Below are 18,635 nucleotides of genomic sequence, written 5' to 3'. Positions count from 1 at the left end.
TACAACAATTTAGTCCATATTTATCCCTTAATATAATTTTTTAGTTAGATATGGAAATTCTCGACCCTTTACAAAAAATTTCAAGCCAATATCTCAATTACATTCAAAAATATGTTCATTTAAACCTGTGTCCTTTAATTTCATCTTTTTCATATTTTAGTATTAAGTATGACAGAACATACATTTGGTGTTGAATAAAATATTTGGACAATTTTTAAAAATTATTTAGTTAATTATTTTATTATAATATTGTATATTAAATAAAAAAAATTATAATTTTATTATGAGCCACGCACAACAACACCTAAATCACCCCACACAAATTACCTTTCCCGCCCACCGAAATATAAAACACAATTTAATACAATATCATCAGTTAGTATAATAGCTTTTTTTATTTGAACTGTTTATCTTAAACATAATACAATTAATTCTTACAACCTACTTATATAGTTAATTCCTAACACTACTTATTTTCTATAAAATAATCTGTCATATCGGTATACATATCCAGAAGGTAATATAAGTCCTTTAAATCTTCCTTGTTTTGAGATGATAAAGTTTCATAACAAATCCATCTTTTTCGCATAGTTGAAAGAACAGGATCAGAAGATAGAAGTAAACTATTAAAAATATCTTCATTCTGTGATTGCCTGGAGCATTTTCTTGAGCTGAATAGTTGAACATGCTTAAAATCTCGATTCCTCGCTTCCTGGGCTTCTTCTGTTAACTCTCCAAGTGGAAGAATATTCGATTCAATTATTATTTGACCATGACACAATACTTTGTGTACTGTTGGTGTTAGTTCCCTCCATGGATACAGAGATACAAGTAATTTAGAAATTTCAGATATATATTCCCCAAATCGATTTCCATTAATTTTATGTTTACCATTAAAATAGTGTTAACTCTTCGAAGCAACCTTGTCGATTCCAGTTATTTTTGAAGTAATTTCAAAATCACGAAAAAACCTTCTCGACGTATTACCGTCATTTGTACTATCGCAACTTGAAAGTGGTTTGTCGATGTTTAATCCCATCTGAACTTTAAATTCTTCTTGGATTCTGCTTTTTTTCGCAGCTCTCAGTTCTTTCAATTCTTCATTATTTTTTGTTGATTTAGTAGGATAGTTTGTTTTTTTTTTTCCTGGATCGCCTTGTATGATGGTAATATATTGTGTCCTTTTTCATGCAGAGCTTTTCTTAATATTTGGTACTTATTTCGACTGAGACCCAGTTCCAACATAAGCGCTATTGCTTCCTCTTCAGTAAAATTTGATTATGATGTTGGAGTTGGTATACTTTCCACAATTCGCTTAAGTCGTTTTGGTGATGCATTAGGAAGAATAGTTGCAATATGTACGACATCCATATGTTGGTTTTCCTTTTTCAGCATTTCGTTAAATGTATCAGCAATTTCCTCATTTGAGATTGAAAAAAGTTTTTGTGTGACCCTCTTTTTTTTGACCTTGAACATAAGTCTTCGTATGACAAGGCGCTCCTATTGATGTGTTGTAAGTTGAGATTTCCGTAGTAGTTTCCGTCCAACTACAAAATTTTAATCGAAATTTCTTTTGATTTCCATCCACAGACTTACTTTTTACATCAAAAAGTTTTAAAAAGTTTTAAATTTTTGATATGCCTGTTTTGTCTACTATATGTAGTTTCTATATAATTTGAAATGTCTTCAATTCTTTCTGGCCCTTTTGAAGATATACTCCATAAAACGGAACACAACTCTTCGTACTTTAATGTAATCTTCATTGTAGATTTATTAAATATGGTACTTAAAATCTGAGAAGTTTACTTATATACCAATTCTTGTCATTTCCGATACAGGTATTCCAAAGTAAAAAATTACGAATTGTCTACCTATTAACATTTAGGACTATATTACTATAACCTGTAATTCAGTCATTGATATTTCTTATTAGTGAATGAATCGAAATTATCATTACCTGTACATTTTTACCTACATGATCATAAACGAAACAGAACGAAATGATCTGTCGAAAAAATTTAGGTAAAAAATAGTTATAAATTTTTGAAAATTTAAGCATAATAGGACCTTTCAATTATAAGGATAAGCAAACAAATAGAAAATAGGTAAATATAAGATTTAAATATGTTCTGTCATACTTAATACTAAAATATGAAAAAGATGAAATTAAAGGACACAGGTTTAAATGAACATATTTTTGAATGTAATTGAGATATTGGCTTGAAATTTTTTGTAAAGGGTCGAGAATTTCCATATCTAACTAAAAAATTATATTAAGGGATAAATATGGACTAAATTGTTGTAGCTATCTGCGATCCTATTAAAATGTTGATATAAATCATAGTTTTAGAAATTAAACAAATATGTAATATATGACAAAATCTTTATTTATGAACAAACCTCAATGAAATTTTCAACGCTTGTTAAATTTGTCATTTCAAATAAGAATATGCAAAAAAAAATTGAAAAGGTCAAAGGGCATCCCGCAATTCCCAAAAATAGGAATGAAAATCCCAAAAATGGGATTTTTTACTTTTTTGCCCATAGGGTCCACATTTCTTTCAGGGCTGGGAAAATACTTTTGGAGTAAATAGAAAACATATTGAGGTTTCCAAAACTGCTTTCAGTTTTCTGATCCCAGCTTTGGGATTTTAGAACATGTCGCCCAAAGTTGAAGTTTTGATAAAAAATAGGTCATATTCGGAAGGACGCAGTGGCAACATTTTCAAAAAATAGGACAAGTTTTTTACGCCAAAGCGTTCTGCGTAAAGATACCTTTTAGAAAACTATAAAATTGTTATATGTTCTTAATAAAAAATTTATTTTATTAATAAAAGAGTTAAGACACATTTTTGGCAAAAAAACGCCAAAAATCTAAAATTTTTTGAATTTTTAAATTAAAAAACGTATATTTTTGGATCTGTAAACGATATTGATCTGAAATTTTTTGTATATTATTGGAAATATTGTTGTCTAACTAACAAGAAAAAATTGAGTCCATTTGGTCCAAAATTACGCCCGGTATTCAAAAAAAGGCGGACCAAGGTATGGTAAATTTTGTATCACTAAATTTTTAAATGCCTATAACTCGGATATTATAAGAGATAAGTAGTATGTCCAAGCATGTTTTTTCAAGATCTCGTTGAGCGCTTTCACAAAATATAAAAATCTTTGTATTTGGGTGAAAAACAAAAAAATGGCACGAGTTTAAAAATTTTACATGTCGTAGGTACCCTACTTTGAGCCGCCACAGCGCCGTCCCTGGGGCATCTGCAGGGTTCATCTTCAAAACTTAAACTCGAATACTCCTTGGCTACGCTCACGCCAAATTTTAACCCGATCGGATCAGCCGTTTAGAAATGCCAGATTTATTTCCAAAAAATTTCCATTCTGCCCCACTGTGCGACTTTACTTTCAGTTTTTTCAGTTAGTCCTAAAAATAATAGTATAATAAGGTTACTTTTTCGAAATTTTTAACCAATCTGTTCCACTGTTTTTTTTTTATATTCTTAAATACATATGTGATAAACTTTGACATTTCAATTGTTAAGTGACTATTTTGTCTCGACTGCTTAAAAAGTGATTTAATGAACTGAAATTACATTAAAAACATATTACTTTTATAAATGCGTTTATTTCATGTCTTTAGTTAAATATACATGAACTAATTTTAATTATTTATTACCTTTGATATAAATTGATAACATTTAACAGTTGTTAAATGAAACAATTAAGAAAGTGTAGTCGGTGATGACTGACAACATAATAGCCTTAACTAGTTATGAGAGCATTTAACATATTATTGATTTATATAAAAATATGTATATAATTATATAAAAATATGTATAAAAATATGTTTATAATTGACACAATATTATCTATAAAGTATATATGTATATATTATGGATCCTTATAGATAGCGCAATCTATGTCCGTCTGTTTATTGAAATCAATTTTCTGAAGACCCCAGAAATCTTCGGAATCTAAATCATCAATTATTCTATCAGACCCACAATAGAGAAGATTGCTATTTAAAATCTGTAATATCGGCGAATAAATAACGGAGATGGGAGCAGAAATTTGAAACAATCCATGAAAATATTGTCGAAAATTTTTAATTTTTTAGCAAAACACACCCCTATTTTGTAGGGTAATGTCAAATTATAAGCTCAATATCAGTCTCACATTTACACATAACCTGCAGAAGTTCAATACACAGAGGTAAAAAGAAATATTCATGCCTGGTAACAAATTGACACCTAACTGTTTATAATTTTTCAATACCATCCGTTGTCAGAGTATATACATACGTACGACAACACTATGTAATATGGTCAAGATTGCAACAATTCGTTGTAGAAATCTAAATTTTATACACATCCGTTGCCTAAATGTTAACAAACGTGGTAAGCTCACTACTGACAAACAAGCCGTTGCCAATAGTGAGCTTACCACGTCTTTTAACATTTAGACAACGGATGTGTACAAAATTTAGATTTCGACAACAAATTGTTGCAATGTTGACAACGTTGCGTTCTCAACATTACATAGTGTTGTCGTACGTATGTATATACTTTGATGTCAATTGGTACCAGGCGTGTATATTTCCTTTTCTATGTATGATATTGATTATTTTCTTGGCGTAAGACCTTAGAAACTTTGCAGTCCATTTTATTGATTCTGCATCGGAATCTTTTAATAGTGACGAATAGGTGATTTTGCCACCCATTCCTTTATTCCCCGGGGGAATGTTACTTTGATGAACGACCCCATTTTGGTGTGGGGTCCCAGGGAAAAGAGGTGCTACCAGTCAGTACCTTTAGTCGGCCGGGACTATAAACTAATGATGATCAAATGTATTCTCGGTCTTTCGTTGGAAAGATTTGACATGGGATTCGAACCAGAGAACTACATAATCAGGTACTTCGGGAAGCGGTAGCCCACAGGACAGAGTTTCGGACTTTATTTTGTTCCAGTTATTGGAGAGGTTCCTGCGGAGTTCACGTGCTGGCTGTGGTTTCAACTTGAATTAGCGGGGAGAAAATGTCGGTTGAAAAACTGGTGCACAGTGAAATCTATAATTCGGGAGATGTTCGGTGCTGTTGCCGAAGTCAACAGTTACCCCAGAGAGGAGTGACTATGGGACTAAGCATTGTAAATGAGCTGGTGTTAAATGTATATGTGTGGGTATTGGAGTCTTCCCCCGCCCGTATACCTGGAGTGACTGTGTCGGATGTGTGCTGGGTTGAATGGTGATGGATGAAAGCTATCTTATACAAGTGATACCATTGAATTTTCCATCCTTTGTCCAGGTATGTTCAGGGTTTACTCTGTTCATAACAGATTTACCACAGTAAGTTCTGTGTGAGTAAGAACAAAGTCCTCGGCTTATTTGATGGATTTGAATTTTGGTCTACCGAATACATCTCCAGATAATAATGCCGACTTAATCTAGAGGCCATCCCATCGGCGGGGTTGTAAACGGAAGTGATGTTTTTGCATCTGGGAAGTTAAGCATCGGGACAGCAATGGTCAGCGAGAGCTCGAGTACTTGAGCAAAGTGCTTGTACATGGACCGGCAGAACCATATACAAAAATGGCCCCCTGCGTATAAGATACACAAGGGGGCGGTGGTGAGTCATCAAGAAGCTTTTCCTATAGGTAAAAAAGGTAAAAAAGAACACCGTGAAATAAGCTAGGTGTCCACGTAAAGCACTTCGGCATCTTGTTCCTCTATTAAGTGTGTCTGTAACCTCAATGCCCTTTACTTTGCAGTGTCCTGGCACCCAATACTTACTGTAAATAGTCCCAAATTTCATCATGATGGAGTTTATACGCGAATTATGACCATTCAAGTAATTTCCTCAAATGAGACCCGATCATTCCTCCAATGAGACTCGATCATTACGATCAACTAGAGTAATGATTAGGCTTCTATAGTAGGGTATAGTTACGCATTTCTCTTTAAAATCCTTATTTTTGAAAGATTTCTGTCTATATAATAATTTGCAAAAAGAGTTGTTATATGGGGAGTGAGTTTTAGGTACCGATTTGAAATTTGATGGAGGGATTTTGGTTCAAGAAAAGCTTGTTTTTGTCAAATTTCATCACTCCACTAAGCCAGTTATATACGTTAATGTAATTTTCTCATGGATTTCTTATATGGGTTATAGCGTAAAATGTAAACCGATATTTTCGATTAATGTTTATTGTTTTAAAGAGCTATTTATTATTATTTTTTTTTTTTGTCTAAATATGGTTTAAATTGTTTTAAAAGTGGTCTACAACTTTAACAGCACAATCCATAAAAATTGCCAAAAGAAGCGAAAAAATATAATTAGCAACCTTTATTTAAGTGGAAAGAAACCAAATACCAAACAAAATATCTACCAAAACTTTAGCTATAATTTGGCAGTAAAAAGAAATAAAAACCTAGACTTTCTTAAAATTATAAACAAACAACAACAAAAATAGCTATACACATTTTCTGAAAACAGTGTGATGTACTTGAAAAATATAAACTCATATTTATGAAGAATATGAATTTTTATTTTTATTGCTAGTAAGAAAAGCTAAAGTAAAAGTAAAAAAGAAATGTTATATAAACTTAATTTAAAAGAAATAAACCAGGACAGTGAAATTAAATTTAAGGTTGAATGTTCTTATGAAATAAAAAACACAGACTCACACATAGACTTATTTTTACATGTATGTATGTACATGCCTATGTATTGAATATCCTGCTCCTTTGCTACATGTGTATAAATTTACGTCCTCTGTATTATAATGCCAATAAAAAGAAAGTAACGCGCCAAATATACAATCTAAAATCATAAAAAATGTATACGAAAAAAAGTACATTGAAATAACCTAAAGAACATTGTGTTGTAGAGAACGTTTGCAAAAGACTCTCCTCTAGTCAGTTGCCTTTGGAGAAGTTTTAATTTTTTTTCTTTTTTTTCCACTGATTGTTGGTGGATGAAGGTAGAAATCATTTTGCAATTTTATGTAAAATGTTGCAATTTTAATGATTACGGCTATTTTCCTTTTTTTTACAGCAATAATAAATCTTAAAATTTCGCCTTATTTTTATTTTTATTTCTTTCTTTCACAATAATAATAAATTTTAAAATTTTATAGACAGCTAGAAGGTCAGGGTCATTTTAAATATTATGCAGTGGAAACGGAAGAAAAACGTGTACATTTACAAAATGTTGAAAAATATATAAGTATTGACATATTTACTTCTATTTAAACAATTTATGTAAATTAACACTTAAAAAATATTTTTAGCAGCAATTCTATTTTTTTATAATGCCAAATTTATTTACTTGAGAGATTATTTATTTATAATTTACATAAAGTGGATTAAATTATAGAAAAAATGGTTGTTAGATAAATATTTTGAATGGTAATGGAATTGAAATTGAATTTTAAAAATGTAGACTTTGTAATGGGGATTTAAATATGCTAATCAAATATTTTATTAAATGTTGAGTTTCTTACGAATTTTAAACTATCGGCAGACTTTCGATTAATTTTTTGTTAATATTGAAATTTATGAAAATTGTTTTATAAATATTAATTTTCAAAAAAGTATTAATTATTTGTTGAGAACAAATTTTTGAAGAGTTTAGTTTCATAGAAAATTATTTATGAGTTTACTGTTTGATTCTCGAAAAGTAGTAAACAATAGTCTCATCAATGGCCTAGGTTTATTTTTTAAGATCTGATATAACATACATCCTATTTTCATACTAACCAACTAATTAGTAGTAGCAGATCGATTATGTTATTTGGTCAAGTTTGGCAAGTCAAATGAACCTGGAGGGTCATGAGAGGTGTATATGAATATGTATATACATTTGTCTCAGTCTCCCCCCGGGGCACGTTTCCTTGATGAGAAACTCCATCTTGGTATATTGCAATCCCGGAGTATAGAGTTGCTACCAATACCTCTAGTCTGTCGGGACTATAAACTGGTGATGATCAAATGTATCCTTGGCCTTTCCTTGGAATGATTTGACATGGGGTTTAACCAGAGTACCATATAATCTGGCACTACGAATGGCCGGTTGCCCACAGGACCTAGTCCTGACCGGTCAATTGGTTGAGATTCCTTTGGGATCCACGTAGTGGTTGTGGTTTATACCCAAATTCGCGGGAATGTTGGTTTAAGGACTGATATATCCAAATGCCAAATATCTCCGGTGCTGTTGCCATCTCAACAGATGTCACTGGGTGATGTGACAAAGCAACTTATGCTGGATTCCTGAACCCGTTGAGTATCTCTTACTCTTCGCGTAGTAGGGCGCCAGTATAAGTTGGGGAATTTTCACGTTGACCCTTGGTAGCTGCCTGTCATTCCGTAGATCGTTTTTTATGGTCTGAGAATGGAACTGATGTAATTGGTGAACGATCGGGAAAGACAGGAGACTAGTACTAATTTAGTGGACCTTTTACTTCACGGAAGTTATCGGTGCTGTTGCCACCTCAACGGGATTCATATTGTTTCGTGCTACGCTACATATGGTGGAAGTCCGTTCCCTCAACTCGTCGGGGTAATTATTGGGTTCGAATTGACTTTGGAAATTTCTACATTCTTTGTCAAATTATCTGACATACAGAGAGATCCTGATTTATTGGCTGGATATTTCGGGCTACCAAATACGTCTCTAGGTCCTGTTGCCATTTCAGCAGTGTGGTTGCGCGGGCTTTAAGGGGTTAAGGAATGCACTGGAATGGATCATTATTAATGGGGATTGTATTTAAAATAATGCAATTTTTATGACATCATAAGGTTGGTAACCTTCCGGTATACCGGAAGATTGATTTCACCTGATGTTGGGGTTTGTCGGCCCTTCTATTGACTTTAGACCAGTGATTGCTTATTCCTTGTTGGGGTTTGCATTAGGATTGATCCCATGCTGCCTGTCATTTCGCAACGGGACAAAGTGCTTGTACATGGACCGGCCATGATTTCTTCATAGATGGATTCAAGGGCGCGTGGTGGACCGTCTCTAGTCTACCCATTGGATGAAAAAGACCACCGTGAAATAAGGCCGACATGGCAGGTGTTCACGTTAAACTCTCGATATTCGTGCCTCCCAGTCTGTTCGCCGGTATAGTGAAATAAAAATCTACGAGATGCAAATCAACCTTTCAAGAAATTTAGCTTTTAAAATCAACAAAATTCGCATACATAACGGAGATGTGAACAATTTTTACAACTTTTAGCCACAACTAACACGTGCACCCCAAAGGGATCATCTCTTCAATAAGTGGTACTGTCTGTCTGTCTATCTGTCTGTCTGCCTCCTATATGTCTCTCTGCCTCTCATTCTATTTGTCTGTCCGTCGGTATATTGAATTAAATATCTACGTGATTCAAATCAAACTTTCAAGAAATTTGCTTTTTAAAATCAAGAAAATTCGAATACATAACGGAGATGTGAACAAATGCCAAAAAAAAAAAAAAACAAAAAATACAAAATATTGTCAAAAATTATGAATTTTTGATATTACATGCTGCAACAACATGCTGCTTTATTGTTCTATGTTGTTGTTATATTTAGTTTTTATGGAAAACCTTAAAAAATACCTTTTCATCACATGACCCAAGTCAGCAAATACTAACTCCACGACAAACATTTTTGAGAAACGATATTTTAGAATTTACATAGATTTCGAAGGGAAAATCTGTACCTTATTTATTTTCTATACTAACGGGGAGACCTTAATATACATACATACATACATACTTACTAACCTTTAATCCAATAAAAATTCTCCATAATTTTCCAAATGTTTTTGCACTTGTTAATTAACATTTTTTTTCTAACTAATATATAACACATACTTATGTCTGACATTTATAACAATGTAAATACAAGTTACATACAAACATTTGTATGTTTAGCAAAATTTTGCAACATAAAATTTACTACATTTCAAATTTAGTATATCTGTAACAAAGGGCAAAAAACAAGAAATACATACAAACAACAAAAGTATATATTTTATTATTTTTTAGTCTATATATTAGAAATATTAACAAAAGATAAATCATGTAATATGTCTCAGATGTGCATGTTTATAAATGTACTTAGAAACATGTTCATTCTCATATAAATATGTACATATAGACAAATACAAATACATACTAACAGAAACAAATTTAGAAATTATATGAAATATGTATATTTTTGTTATAAAACAAATAAATACATGAGACGACAACATTTAAACAATATATAAGTAATATGTATTATAAATATGTTTTTTTTTTCATTCCCTACATCTTAAGTTGAAAAAATAGTAGAAAAAATATATAACAAAATATCTAAAATATGTGGTTTTCATGTTTAATTTATACAAACACATGTTAGTATTTGAATACACGTAGATACACAAACATACATGTTACACACACACATACACTCAAACATATAATGTTTAGGAACTGTTTAGAATTGTTTTTGTTTTACATACACTTGTTTCCTTTAAATATTCTTGTATGTATAAATGTGTATTTATAGAATGTGTATGTAAATGTTTTCATGCATATTTGGGACATCGAAATGTGTTTGTCCTAAATTTGGCATATTTGCTAAGAATAGTATAGGTATTGTATGTATTTTCTATGTGTATGTGCATTAGACTGAAACAAAAAATTTGCAAATTTTCAAGTTACTCTCCCTGGAATTGCTTTTTAAATATGTACGTTATAAATTTGCAATATAATTTATACATAAATGGAAAATTTTAAAATTTAAAGAATCGAAAGAAAAATATTTTAGGTAAACATAATTGTGTGATAATTGTGTTATTCTGGAATTAGCTCATTAATCAGTTTTTATACCCGCGTTTGTGCTGATGTTTGTAACACCCCCACCTTAAAGTATACCAATCGGCTCAGAATCACTTTCTGAGTCGATTAAGCTCCGATTATCACTCCAAAAATCGACAAAACTCTGTTTTATATAATTCTTAATGATATTGCTGATTTTCGTAATGATCGGTCCTCATCTGCCATACTAAGTCCCCTTCCCTCTACCAAAATTTATAAGAATAGGATCATATGGGGGGAAAAAGGGGGGACTTTCATTAGGGGGTTTGGAATATATCATATGAATTAAATACAAAAATTCGTATATCTGAAAAACTATTAAAACTAAAATCCTTAAATTTTGGAGGAACAACTTTTGCATACGTATGAACATTTGGGTAATAAATTGGCGCACTAGCAATAGGGGGCATGACACCTCCCATATAAATTATACACAACAATTCGTTTTCTGGGAAATTATTAGAGTCATAATCTCTAATTTTGCACGAAGAACTTTAGCATCCATTTGAACATTTGGGAGAAAAATGGGCGGACTTTTATTAGGGAGGCCTAGCAATTCGTATATCTGAGAACCTATTAGAGCTAGAATCCTCAAATCTGCACTGAAGAACTCTTACATTAATGTGAATATTTGGGTAATAAATTGGCGGACTTTCAATAGGGTTTTGGCACCTCCCATATGAATTAAATATATAGAATCTGCAATTATAGTACTAAAGTGGGTTTTTTATTCATATTGACTTTAGGGTAGCAAAGCACACTGGGCATAGCTGGTTAACAATAATCCATCCGTCAGTCCGTATGTGTGTCCATGTAAACCTAGTGCGCATGCTACAAGTCGCAATTTTCAAGATACTTTGATGAAATTTTGCACGTACATCCCTTTCGGCCCAAGGACGAACGTTATTGAAGATGATTGAAATCAGTCGATTGTGCTCATAATTATATAAAATGTTCTAGAAGTTCTACAAAAATTAGCACGTCTGAATGTCAATGTTTCATAATGATCGGGCCTCATTTGACCCTAGCCTCCATACAAAATCCCTTCTGAAAATGACTTGAAGGTCGGACTATATATTCTTACTTGTTTCATATTAAAGACTTTTTTAAGAATAAACAAATTTATATTTTTGTAGACCCTATGTAAAATATTTTGATAATATTAAAAATATATTCTACAAAAGTTTTACAAAAATTTTGTTTATCAAAATATTTTCATTCTACACTTTTCTCTGAATAAAATAAAAACAGCAATTAACAAAAGTTGAATCTTAAAATTTAAATTATTAGGAAAAATATTAAATTTAATTTATATTGAGATGTCTTAATAAATGTCATAGAAACTCTTATAAATGACATTTTTATATAATTTTAATAATTAAGTATAAATATTTATTGAATTGTTTCCTTAAAATACTTAAGTATTTTAGTATTTATTTGATTTATAAACAATTTGTTGTTAATTCAAATACATTTTTCTTAAAAACGGATATTTACATACATACATATGCATATGTATCTATTATGTAAATATTTATAGAATCATATTGCTTATACATATATGACAATACTGTTATAACTCAGACTATGTACCATTCAAAAGTCGTTCATTTAGTTTTATCTGTTTTCAAAATGTCTATTATTATTGGTATGAAGTTCGTTGTGAGGTGCGAAACTAAAATTTAGCATAATAGTTATATTCTAGACTATTTAGCATTTATACTTACATAACATAAAATGACTCTAATTCTAAAACCTGAATTACATTTCTACAGAATATGTTTGATTGTTTTTAGGGTGAATTATATTATATTTATATGCCTGGTAGATAATTTCATGTGTGTCAAAAAATAATACTCAACAATCATATGTACATATAGCTTATTTAATTTAATAAGATTGTGATATAACGTAATTGGCTAAGTATACTCCTACGCTCAATAATATAAAGATAAGATTTTTCTTCTTAACATAACAATGGATTAATTTTCACAAAAGTATTATTTTTATATAATATAACGAAATAATTGAATAAAATAACAAACACACACACATGAAATACATGGTTTCAAATGAAGAGGAAATGTATCCGAAATTCTTACAGAGAAATGATTTACATTTTTTGAAACCAAATTCAGGGTTTTTGATTAAAAATAAAAAATTCTCCATTAGATCAAAAAGTGAATTTTAGTCTAGCATCTTGTGATTATTTGTACATCAAGTGTAATTGTATGAAATCGAAACTCTTTCACGATTTGAACATTTTAGAAACGTTTGCAATTTTTTCTACTTTTTATTAAAATTTTCATTTCAATTTAGAAATCATTAAAAAGACGGTTAATCCCGTTACACTTTTTTCTGATTTCTATGGTCGAATTATGAAAATTGGCTTCATAATATTCTCTAGTAGGGCATGTCCAATCATATGATACCCTACACCAGTGAGTAGTATGCAAAAAAATTTGGATTATTTTAAATAATAAACCTTTTAAGTAGTTTTTTGCCTTAATTCCGAAATATTTTAAAAATTCGTTGAAAAAAATTATTTTCTAAGAGATGGGTTATATGGGGCCAAGGGTAAATATGACCCTATCCTTATAGATATTGGTATAAGGTTAAAGTTATTTATGCAGAATTTTATCGTGATACTAACGTTTAGAAGTGAATAATTGACCTTTAAGTAATTTTCTGAAGGGGACTTTGTATGGGACTAAGGTGAAATAAGGCCTGATCATTACAAAAATTGGCAGTAACATTTAGACTTATACAAAACTAAGTTGTTCCGATTTTTGTAGTGATACTAGAACATTTAACATAATTATGAGCTCAAAAGCCTCATTTAGAGGAGTACGGTTGTATGGGGACTAGGTGAAATAATGGACTGATTTCAGACATTTTCAATACCATAAAGATTGGGACATGTAACGTGCACACAAAGCTTACATAGACACACATACGGACAGAAAGAGGGATGGACAGACGGACATACATACATATGTAGCTTAAAAGAATCAGAAAGTTGTTCTGAGGCGATTGGTGTACTTTTAAGTGTAGGACCATTATTTCTGGAAGGTATATTGGGTTTGTATTGATGTTTGTAATACCCTCCTACACCCATCTTTCTGAGTCGGTTAATGTATAATTTTTTAATATATGACGTGAAAATTGTCTAAAACTAATTTACAAATTTAATTGGTTTAAAAGTCTCTTTCAAATTTCTAGAAATATTTATTATGCAATGAAACCAATTAAAATTTTTCTAAAAAAAAATTACCACTTAAAAAACTTTGCCGGCGTTTTTACTACTGTTCTTAATAAACTTAGAAGCAAAAAACAAACTTTTTAATAAACATAAATGTCTACCATCTCCACCTGTTGGAATTTGTAATAAAATTAAATTTTATATTTTACTCTACATCATAATTTAAGCTTTGGTTAAGTCAACAATTAAAACCTTGTTGAAAATACAAAGCCCCTTAAAATATGCCATATATACTAATGTTATTATAATGACTTATTTAAATTATCTTTTAAATTATAATCTAAGATTTAAGTTAAGTTTAAGTCTTTTCTACAAATCATTCACCCTTTAAAACATGTACACTTATGTTTCCGTTCAAAAAAAACGTACAGCTCCTTAAATTAGGCAAAACTTTTTTTATTAACTTTTTTAGTTTAAATAGGCTATACAAATAAACTGTTTTTTTTTTCGTTTTTCGTTAAACAAATCAATTTAAGCCTATTTTTATGGTTTTTTAAAACAAATTCTTTTTTATATTCTAGTCATTATCAGCCTATTTAAACTGTTTGCAAAATTTTTATAATATATATAAATTTTATTAACCCACAACTCTGGATATTTTAATAGTCATGCCAGGGTATTGCTGGTATTAAAATTTTATTTGTAACATATGTTTTTTAACAATCATTTTTATATGCTTAAACTTTCTTTTATTCAGTAGATTTTATTTAAGCATTTTAAAGTCTAAGTTTTCCTTTGAAATGTGCTGTGTAAAATGTTTAAATATTTGAAATGTTGTGAAAAAAGTTTGAGGTCTAATTTAAATTTTTTCATAAAGTTTAAGTTTTGTTTTTGAAAAAAAGTTTAAAAACAATATTTCTAAACGTATTAGGTGTGATGAAGAGGAATAAAGTTTTTTTTTCAAAACTTTTGGTCTAATGTTAACCATTTGGTTGGAGTTGAAGATGTACTGTAACGCTTTTAGTGCTAAACAATTTTACCACAAATTTGACACTTCTGGTATGATAAAGGGTTTTCTTTTATTAAAAAAATTTTAAGTATATGCGGTAATAATACCATTGTAGCAAATACTAAGAAAAAACTATCTGGAGTCCAGAGGAGGAAGTTGAAAAAGATGCTTCAGGATATCATAGTTAGTCAATTCCACGACACTCCTAAGGAAAAATTGGACTCTCTCACAAGATCTGAGGCAAAGAGGATAAGGTCTACCGAGGAGTTGACAACTGAGAATAAACCTAAGAAGAAAAAGTGCTCCCCGTCTTCTAATACGTAGTCGAAGCCAAATCACACTTCACTCAAAGGAACCTCAAGTCAGAATCCTGCGAGTAAGTTTGACAACGGCAAGCCAGATATTTCGAAGACGAACGCATTGGCGAAACCAACCTCGAAGGAAGGGTATCTCAAAAGAAGACCCGAAAAAACGAGGAAGGCGAAGCTAGACGGTGGAAAAGGAAATGAGCCAACATCTTACGCCAAAGATGCCAGAGGAAGACACCGGGACGATCAGGCAAAATTCCAATAGACCAGCAGAATAAGGTAGAAGATCTTGTGAACAATAAAATAGTGAAACACGCAATCGCCTCAAAGGGCAAACAACCAATAGAGAGCGTCAGCATTGGCGAGATGTTGATGAGGTTGGCATCTCACCAATGTGTTAGCACAAAGGATACTTGCTGGAAAGTATCCTTTCTCCCTGGGACAGGCAAAGTATAGTGAACTTCCAGTACTCTTAAATTCAACTGCCTACATAAAAGGATCGGACAGTAAACTGGCTAATGAACGTTTATTGGAAATTCTTGGAGGTCAAAATGCTGAGCTGGCCGTGCAAAAATGGAAAGTCTTTTATAAGAAAGAAGAACCTGAGGGAACTTTATTTGTAATAGGTATCGACAAAAATGGCTAGTATTGCCAAGAATAAAGGTAGGGCTTCCTTCGCCTCTAAAGCTGGGAAGGTGCCGATTGGAAGGGCCGTTACAACAAACCGCGAAAATGTCACTAAAAAACCTAGGAACACAGCATCAGTAACCACTACTGATAACATTGAGGAGTCAAATCCAAAATTCGAGGATTCCAAATGAAAGGAAAGCGAGATGTATTTTGTATTTTTCTAAATTTGTTTTTCTTGGTCCAGCACTCAGGGTATGAGACCTACTCATGCACTGTATTGTGCTGGAACTAGGAAAATAGGTTGTGTGATGGAGGATAGAGGGAGTAGTGTTTGTGAACATTTGATTTAAACCTTTTCACATCGAAAGTGGCGGGTAATACTTCTGCAGGAAGTTTGTTCCACATGCGAACAGTTCGGCAGAAGAATGAATCCTTCCTGTAATGTGTTGTGCAGTCCACTGGCCAATCGACTACAAATGGGTGTATACTTAATGAGAGTCATGTGCTGCGTAAAAATATACGGGTATCGGAAAGGAGTTCCCTAATTTCAGAAGAACACATCTACACATTCATTATAGTATCAATAGAACAGTGATACCGTACTGTTGGATACCCTACTGTCACCGACAAGTACCTTCGCCCTCTCTTGTACGCGGTCTAGTAGTTCCATATACTTCGAAGCTCCGGCCCATATATGAGAGTTGTATTCCATTTTCGGTCGGATATAATAGTAAGGAGATCAGATGGAGTGAAGTACTTGAATGCTTCTTTCGACACTTAAAAAATGTGTTTAGTCCATCGGACATCGCACTGTATTTTCATGCGAAGAACATCAAGAATTTCCGATTCCTTAATATTTACACCACCCATGTACTACCGCAAATATAGATGGACCAACATTATCTGCCATGCGTTTATGTGTTTGAAAAGCAACATTGAGTCTTGTGGGAGTTAAAATCGAATCTGTTAACACGACCCCATTCAGAGATTTTTATCAAGTCGTGATTGAGCGATTCATTCACATTGCACCTAAGTGCCAAAAACTCTAAAGGGCTTGGCTTATAATTGAATGAATAAGAATGGCAGATATTGATGTCATCGGCAAAAGAGTAGATAGAGTTGAAAGTTTGACATAAAAGGTTATTTAGGAAGATAAGAAACAGGGTAGGGGAAAGAACGGAGCCTTGCGGTACCCCTGAATTAATTTTGAACTCGTTTGATGAGATCCCATCTATAACAACTCGTATAGTAAGATCTCTGAAAAAAACTCGAAATAAATCGAGTAAGTTTTGATAAAATTGCACCAAGCCACACTCTATTATTAAAGACTTCGTTTTATTTAAATTATAGCCTGGCTGTTATTGTTTATTTTAATTAAATATCTGTTAAATTGAGTCAAATTTATTAGTGACAAAAAATAATAAAAATTTATTAAAAAATATATGTACGTTAATTATTCTTCTGAAAAAACATGTTATTCACAAAAAACCTAACAAAACTCAAACAAAAAAGTAATACAAATTAATTCCACAACTTAATTGTATAAATTTAAGTTGTAGTTTTATGTGTGTATGCATATTATTTTTATGTATTAATATATATTCATATATTTTTTCAAAAATACTTACATATAAAAATTTGCCATCCATTTAACATCTGTAATATATTGAATAGCCGCACGTTTCTTTTTGTAAAATTTAAATATTCACATGAGCTCCTATTTTAACGCTGTTTACAATTCCTTTTTTATATGTGTAATCATATGTGTATATGTTTATTTTTGTTTTTCCGTCATACATTTGTATATAAATTTCTGTTGGTCTTGTATATTTGTAGATTTAATTTTTTTTTTCACAATTTTTTCCAATTAAGCTATAACGTACACTTTGATTTCCATAGGGGCACATTTATTTATGCCAAAGAAAAAAAAACAGCAACGAACAGCAACAACATGCGAATAAAATGTGTATGCAATAACGCCGAGTACAACGATGACGATGATAACAACAACAACAACAATACCGTTAGCAATGCAACATTTTATATTTGCATTTATTTTTTCTTTGACAAATTTAAAAACTAAAAAAATAAAATGTAACGCATACCTATATTGATTGTAAAAAGACATAATAAAAAGTATTGAATTTTTTTACTTTATGCCTAAAAGTATGCAACTACTATATTTCTATCTTTGCCTGGTTGAGTATGAGTAATGTTATATTATTCATACGCACCGATATATTCTTTTCCACTGTTATTGCATAAAAAACAGTCAGCCATAAAATCGTGTATACATTCATACATATATACATATGTATTTAAATTTGTTATTTTGTATAGGAACAGAAATTGTCCGTACCAATTCTTTGGAAATTTGACAAGTTATTTTGCTCTTAAATTTCTATACATGTTTAATTAAAGAAACATTTTCAGTAAATTCTCCATCCAAAGCAAATTTTCAGTGAATTTTTTATTCAGAAAATATTCAGTATTTTTAGCAACTTTAAAAAAATAATTATATTTATTACATATGGGCTATATATAGGTTTTTCCAAAAAATATATTTGTTTTTCTTTCTATGAAGAGCTGAAATAGCTGTATTCTTAAGTCAAAGAAGTGACCAAATAAACTAAATGA

The 18,635-nt window shown here is 31.3% G+C and overlaps 1 protein-coding gene across 1 annotated transcript in view; it reads right to left on the bottom strand.

Annotated features, from left to right (window-relative positions):
- LOC119602636 (acid sphingomyelinase-like phosphodiesterase 3b) overlaps nucleotides 1–17,996 on the bottom strand; it is a 281,130-nt gene extending 263,134 nt beyond the window's left edge. The window contains exon 1 of the mRNA XM_037954250.1: nucleotides 17,627–17,996. The gene's annotated coding sequence lies outside the window, so the exon portion shown is untranslated. The remainder of the gene's footprint in view (nucleotides 1–17,626) is intronic.
- Nucleotides 17,997–18,635: the final 639 nt, after the last annotated feature.

This window comes from Lucilia sericata, unplaced genomic scaffold (assembly GCF_015586225.1).
Source record: "Lucilia sericata isolate MDLA Ls3-8-SP2 unplaced genomic scaffold, ASM1558622v1 Contig000246F_arrow, whole genome shotgun sequence".
Taxonomy (NCBI): Eukaryota; Metazoa; Arthropoda; class Insecta; order Diptera; family Calliphoridae; genus Lucilia; species Lucilia sericata.
This window is presented reverse-complemented; position numbering and strand designations above follow the sequence as displayed.